Raw genomic sequence first — 7,600 nt, 5'->3', positions numbered from 1 at the left:
TTGGATCTTAACACCCAATGCAGCAGGCAAATGCCCAGATATGCCCTTCCCTCCCCACCCCCACCCCCACCTAAGGGACAATGCTGGACCTCCATCCTGGGTGACAGAGATCTCTTTGGATTCCTGGGTCAGAGGACAGCTCGGAGGGCTGCTCAGCTCCAGGCTGCTGTGGGGATTGCAGGCCTTCTGAGCAAGACTGACTGCGGCCCAGAGGTGCCGCATACCTAAGCACAAACATGGAATCTGCATCCCCCCTGGGGGTGAGGAAAGGTCCGAGCAGATGCTCAGGATGTGGTGCCCTCCGGCATTGCTCGGCTCTCAGACTGACTTCCACAGTCTGTCCTGGAAGCTTCCTGGGTTTCCCTGTGGGTATTGAATAGATTGTTACAACATTGATGATAAGCTCTCCCCGGAACTACAGTGAGACAGAAGCGCAGAGTAGGTGGTTTGGGGGCATGGGCCAAGGCAGAGCCCAGGGAGGTTTCTCTAAGCAAGTCCTTCCCAATGTGGTCCCGAGACCACCGCCACCAGCAGCAGTAGCACCGGGGAACTGGTTAGAGATGCAAATTCTCAGTTTCCAATCCAGACCCTCCTGCATCAGGCGGGGCCGACAATCAATGTTTCAACAGGCCCTGCAGATAAAATTCGGATGTGGGCTCAAGTTTGAGAGGCACCAACGCAGTATGTAAGTGGAAATGTTCATGGAAGCAAAGCCAGGTGGAACTCGCTGCGAATTACAGAGGACATGAGAGCAAGAATATAGGAAAAAAGAGTAAAAACTGAGAAGAAAAAAAATATTCAAGCAAGCGTGGAGTGCAAGAGCGTCGCCTCCCCTGCTGTGTGGTAAGAAAACCCTAGTTGCACCTGCTCCAGGGAATATTAGCAGCAACTTGCTATCTATCTAGAGCCTTCCACCCTGCTCTGTCAAATTTATTTAGCTAAAAACAACTCTTGTAGTAGTGACCTTTTATTCAGCTAATCTTACTCCCATCACTGTCTCCAAAGCACACAGAGACACTGGAAGGCTGCTGAAAATCTTTCAAGTCTCCTGCATACTAAAGCCTTCCCAAACACTGTGTACTTTTCAGAGACAGGTTCTTTTTATTGGGATTTCAGATTATTGAAAGGTCATCTGTCTCCCGTTCCTAGAGGGATTAAAGTGAAACAGAAGAGAGGAGAACAGATTGTGATGTGTGCTTCCCTCCCTCAACTGGCCGTGCCGATCCGACTGCAGCTGTGTGTAGCCAGTGGCAAGATTCTGGAATTCTTCCTGAACAGATCACGGTGAGCCCAGGAGGCTGCAGCAGACGCAGACGGCTCGTCGGCAGCTCTCCCAAGAACGAGAACGTTCTCCAACATAAAGTGACTCCTTCCAGATTTCTGCTGCTCCAGCTGCTGGAGTTGCATGTGACTGCCTCATGCCTCAGTTTCCTTTTCTGGAAAATGAGAAGTTCAGGGCCTTCGTACCGCCGACAGCCCTTTTGTTCATCTCTGTTCCTTTTCTCTCGTTCCCCTCTGGGCTCTTTTCTGTGTTGCAGCCATCGGCACTCCTTGAATTTCCTTCTCTAATCTACCTCGTCTGTGCTGTTTCCTAATCTTAAATTAACTTTCATATCACCCAGCGAGCCACTTGCCTGTCTTGTTTGAGCCCACAAAATCTATGGCTTGAGGGATAAAATGGGAAGTTAGAAGACCCAGTTTTTGAATCGTTCAACAAGCCACTAGACTCGAGCCTCAGTTTCCCCATCTGTAAAGTGCTTACCATGAGCAGACAGGATTATCTCATTTAATCCTTACAGCAACCCTTTGAGGTAGGTACTAAACAATTTTTTGAAGTCAATACAATCAATATCCCCATTTCGTAATTGAGCTCAGAAATGAGGCTGTGGGGACAGAGCCCCAGAAAGCAGTTTCCAGGCTCTCGGCCTCATGTGGGAAGGTGCTGGCTCGGGTAGTAGATGGCCGTCAGCTATGGCTAGTTGGCTGTCAGCTGTAACCAGTGAGCCATTGGCCACTAGTATAACTGCCGCGGCTGTGCTGGGGAGTCGAGTCGAGGAGAGTTGCCGGTCGGTTTGCAGAAAAGCGGACAGTAGGTCGCACGTCGTGTGAATCCAGCCTCCAGTGAGACTATAGTGGTATGACTCCCCCATCTATGGCTCCGTGGGTGTTCCATTTTGGCCTCACCATGTCCTGCGTTCTTATGTGGGGAGCGGGAGCTGAGACCCTGCAGGCCACCCTGCACAACAGAGGCTCAGAGGAGTTGAGTGAGTTCCTCAAGGTCACACAGCTCACCAGTGGCAGAGCTGGGATTCCAGTCAGGCATGAGACCCCAGCAGCTGTGCCCTCACCACTACTGAGTATTAACACTGGCTCTTCCTGCCTTGCAGTTTTGTCATAAGAAGGAAATGAGACAACATCTGTAAGAACCTTTTGAAAAAGTTAAACTACCGTATACAGGGAAGGATATGGTCTGTGTTTTTTCAGGTCAGTGGGGGACAGCCTTTGCCCTCCTTCCTGTCCAGTTACTGTTTCTGTCCAAGTTGTCTGGCCAAATGATTTAACCAGTGCGGTCAAACCAGAGGGAGCAAAAGAAAAACAGTTTTAAAAGTCTGAAACAGAAATTCGCAAGCAGAAGCCGCATGATGGAGCTGAAGTGCAGGCTGGCAAGGCTGGTTCAATAAAATAGGGCCTCCTCTCCCACTGAGGCCACAGACACCCCGCCCCGAACCCCAACATAACAACCAGCCTGTGCTGCGATGCTGCAGGGACTGCTCAGAATCTAACCTCAGGGCTTTCGCTCGACTGATAGAGGTTTTTCTTCCACTTAGAATTCTCTCTTCGTCTCCATTCTCATTTCTGTCTTGCGCTCTAACCACTGCCCCTGCCCCCATCCTGTCACCCTTTCCCTTTTTGTAAGAGAGACTGCTATTTGTCCACCAACAACCATTTTCTCTTTTGTTCATAACAGCAGACACTTAGTAGCTGGGCACACCTTTGACCAGCCTGATGCCATCTCCCAGCCCCGCTGGCAGGTAGAGCCATGCGACCAAACTCCCACCAATAGAAGACGAGCAGAAGTGCCACCACCTGGGACGCTCTTCCTTCTTCCTGCAGCCTGGAACTGCCATGGCAGGGACCCATCCTTGACAATGCTGTAAGAGATACAGAAGGCTGCAACCAGTCACATGTGAGTGACAGAAACTTCTTTGTTCCTTAAAACAGTCTACTGTTGAGTCTCTTTGCTAGAGCAACCTTGTGTAGTCCTGATGAATACAGCTTCCCCCCCTCCTGTCCTCCCTCCACCACTTCACACTCTTCTTTCTTTTCTATCTTCACCTCCCATTCACCTGTGAGGTTCTAGAACCAGCTCTTCTTGGGACTACCTAGCAATCACATTAACGCTGGGGCTCTCTTTACCTTAATTATCAGAAAGGTAGGAGAATGTGGGCCTAATCGTCTCCATCTCAAAAGACCAATCTCAAGCAACTGTTAAAAATGGATTTTTTCTCATTATAAAAGAAACACTGGAACTAATCAGTGGTAGTAGCAGGGTTGCAGGATACAAGGTAAATATACAACAACAGTTTTCCAAGATAGCAGCAATGAACAAGTAGAATTTGACATTAAAAACACAATACCAATAGAGAGAATTTTTTTGATCAGTAAAACTACTCCATATGACACTGTAAAGGTGGGTACATGTCATTATACTTTTGTCCAAACCTATAGAATGCACAACACCACGAGTGAACTGCACCGTGAACTATGGACTTTCCGTGATAATGATATGTAGATGTAGGTTTATCAAGTAACATACATACCACTCTGGTGCAGGATGTTGATAATGCGGAGACTATACACGCATGGAGGCAGGGCATATGTATCTGAGGCAGGAAATCTCTGCATCTTTGCTCAATATTGCTGCGAATCTAAAACAGCTGTCCAAAAGTCCTTTAAAGGAAGCAACACACATTCTCAATTCAGCAAACTTGGAGAGACTAATGGAAGCTGAAGGACAAGAAACGAACCAAAGAAAAAGAAAACATCTCACAATTCTACTACCCAAAGGGGGAAAAAGATGACTGAAACTGTTTTTGCTTTGGTATTTGAAAACAGATGCCTATGACTTCATGTAAAAAACAAAGAAAACTTGAATAATGGCAACTGCAGATCAGACAAAGAGAGTTGATATCTTTAAAAAGTCTTTTAATAGAGTTTACAAGCGCTCCATGTCTATTTCTTTAATACGTATGCTAATGTAAGTACTTACCATTTCCTGACTCAACAGTGAGAGGCAGACATGTGCTCCATAGAATCCAGGCGGAGTCTGGCCATGGGGCCGAGGTGTGCTGGCTGCCTATGAGCTCAGGATTCAGGAACACCATTTGATCTGTTTTCAGTTACTCTACTCCTCCCCAATTCAGATGCAAAATAGCTCTGAGAATACAGTTTCCCAGTGGCTCTGGTCGTCCAGCTTACTGACGTTACTTTTGTGCCATATCTTGTTAACGTGTACAAACGCTCTCTCTGCTCGTGGAGCGGAACTAGCTACCTCCTTCTCTAGTCTGTAGATCTGCAGGGACCTGTGCCTGTGCCTTAGACGTAGGGAGAGGGAAATGCCGTCTCCTTTCCTCCCACTAGGAGACATGAGTGTAATCAGTATCTAATGATCAACTTCTAACGTGAGCTGCTCTGGTCTAAAAAGAGGACTTTTACCTGCTGCTGTGAATACGGGAGTGGGCTTGTTTAAGCACCATGGGGGACGTTTTCCAGAAGGGAGGGGAGCATGGCCACATTTTTATCAGGTGTGGAAGTGAGCCTGTTAAGGAGTTAATGTGGATTGAGGACCTACCATGTACCTGAAGATGTGTGAATCCCTTTAGATGGAGTATTTTACTCAACCCAACCCAAAGCCACTGCTATTATTTCCATAATATAGTTGAGGAAAATGAGATGCAGAGAGGTTAACTAACTTGCCCAAGGTCACACAGCTAGTAACTGACAGAGAAGAGAAGGGTTTGAACCAAAGCCCACTGATTCCTGGGCCTTTTGCTCTTGATCAGCGCTCAAACAAAGAATAGAGGGCAGTAAATTACAGGCTCTGAGAACAAAGGTGCTCGAGGACAGAACAGAGTCTATGGCCCATGGGGCAGCTTCACTCCACTTGAGACCTGCCGCTTGGCTATAGGAACATCGTGCTCTGTCCCCCCTCCTGCAGCGAGCTCTGTGGGCTCTCCCTTCTGTGCCCTAATCCTTTACTTGCTGCTCCACAGAGAAGGCTCAGTACCAGCGACCAGTGGGTTACCTGGGGTGATAGGACATCACTAGACATACTAAATGCACTTGAACTCTCCCTTCTCTGCAGATGTCTCTGAGGAGAACGGGAGCGAGGAACGCCTGCCAGGCTGTTCCTGGGACCATTGGTTCCTGGGCCAGGTAATTTAGCCCACATGTAGGAAGGAACAAGGAACCGGTACTGCGAGACTTGAGATCACCACGTTCATGACGCCATTTTTAAAAAAGGATGTGAGAGTGGGAATTTGGTTACGGCCCTAAGCCTTGACCCCTGAATGCATATCTCGGGTCTCCAGTGAGAGAATACATTTTTGGCAGGTGAAATATTTTGTTCCCTTGAATTACATGCTCTTCAGCCCCTCTCAACACCCAGAATCCATCTAATCCATTCAATGGCACTGGAAAGTTTTCTTTAACTTGTCCTTTACCTTTCATCCACGTGTCAAAGCCTTTTGAATTAGCTTCCTAGGGCTGCTGCAACAAAGTGCCACAAATGGGGTCTTAAACAGTAGGTATTTATTCTCTCACCGTTCTGGAGGCTAGAAGTCCAAGATCAAGGTGTCGGCAGGGTTGGGTCCTTCTGAGGACTCTGAAGGAGAATCTGTTGCATGTGTCTCCTCTGGCTCCTGGACGTGTGCCGGGATGGCTGATGTTCCATGGTTTCTGCTGCGTCACCCTGACCTCTGCCTCCATCCTCACATGGCATCCTTCCTGTGTATATATCTGTGTGCAAGTGTCCCCCTTTCATAAAGACACCAGTCCTATTAGACTAGAGGCCCACCCAACTCCAGTATGACGTCATCTTAACTAATTATTTTTGTAAGGACCTTCTTTCCAAATAAGTTCGTGCTCTGAGGTACGGGGTAAGGACTTCAACATAGGAATTTGCAGGAAAGCAAAGGACATGATTCAACACATAACACCTTTCAAAACTTTACGTTTCTAATAAGGCATTTCCAGAGGCTCTCTGAGACAATATTTTCCACTGTGAAAGAGGAGGTGTGTGAAAGAAGCCGTTAAAGAGGAATAGTGAAACTGCTGTTCACTGTTCAGAAGATTGCTGTCATTGAAGATGTGAAAATGCGAAATTACCCCCCAAGAACACTGTTCCCTGCGCTCTGCGAGCTGACACAACCAGCCTTGGCACAGGAGCGGAGTGCATTTCATCCATGAAGTCTATTGTTTTTGCAATGCATTTTGAAAAAGGCAGTAGAAGCAGCGGTGGTGGTGTGACTTTGCTTCCCCCGCCCTCACTCCGGCTCCACTGTCTGCTCAGAGACACAGAAGGGAGGCTCTGTGCTCTTCTCCCTGCACGTTAGGGCCCAGTCTCCACTTCTCAGCCTCAGGTCTACTAAGGGGCAGGTTGCAGCAGGGCTCTGCCAAAAGGAGTCTTTCTTGTTTGCTCCCACAGCCTCTCCTGTGTTGTATGCAGGTTTCCGACATGCTCTGTTGTTTGGATGGTCCTCTACGCTGTGGCGCGGTTACAGCTGACCAGCGCCAGGCAGGCCTGTGGGATGAAACAACTAGAGGGCCACGAAGGGACAGCCGATACAGGTGGCCCAACTACAAAGGCCAAATGGGACTCAGCCTGGACACACAGCTTGGAGACTAGAAGGACTGTGTACACAAGACAAGCGATTCCTCGTTTTGTGTTTTCAGTTGTGAGGGTCAATGTGGGACCTGTTTCTTGGGGGCAATGATATTTCCCTTTGCTGGTCCTACCCATCATGTCACAGGGACTCTTTTTTTTTTGGTTAAAGTTATATTTTCTTTCTTTCTTTTTTTTTTCTAATTGGGGAATGGAACAGGACTTTATTGGGGAACAATGTGTATTTCCAGGATTTCTTTCCAAGTCAAGTTGTTGTCCTTTCAGTCTTAGTTGTGGAGGGCGCAGCTCAGCTCCAGGTCCAGCTGTCATTGCTAGTTGCAGGGGGCGCAGCCCACCATCCCTTGCGGGACTCGAGGAATTAAACTGGCAACCTTGTGGTTGAGAGCCCACAGGCCCATGTGGGAATCGAACCGACAGCCTTCGGAGTTAGGAGCAAGGAGCTCCAACCTATTTCTCCTGAATCCTCAGAGAAGTCTGGTTGGCCTCCTGCAGGATCCCTGACTGACCTCCATTCCTCTCCAATGTCCATGTTCTTCTCTAGGTTCTGTCTCAACTTTCTGCCTGGTTTGCCTCAAACCCTCTCATTCCCATGGAGTCCTGGTTGTTAAGCTGCTTTACTTCTGTTGCTCAGGAAAGGGTCTTTCTAGAATCTGTGTACTGACCAGGAATCTTGAAGCTAGGGACAAGCGCCAGTGC

General features: G+C 48.1%; 1 long non-coding RNA gene across 1 annotated transcript; it reads left to right on the top strand.

Moving 5' to 3' along the window:
• Positions 1 to 280: 280 nt before the first annotated feature.
• On the top strand, positions 281 to 7,346 carry LOC141573132 (uncharacterized). The gene is made up of 3 exons (XR_012498728.1): positions 281 to 1,284; positions 2,969 to 3,187; positions 5,366 to 7,346. It is a non-coding gene; the product is annotated as an uncharacterized LOC141573132 (long non-coding RNA).
• Positions 7,347 to 7,600: the final 254 nt, after the last annotated feature.

This window comes from Rhinolophus sinicus, linkage group LG09 (assembly GCF_036562045.2).
Source record: "Rhinolophus sinicus isolate RSC01 linkage group LG09, ASM3656204v1, whole genome shotgun sequence".
NCBI classification, from domain to species: domain Eukaryota; kingdom Metazoa; phylum Chordata; class Mammalia; order Chiroptera; family Rhinolophidae; genus Rhinolophus; species Rhinolophus sinicus.
The sequence above is the reverse complement of the archived record's forward strand: the minus strand, read 5'-3'. Positions and strand labels throughout refer to the sequence as shown.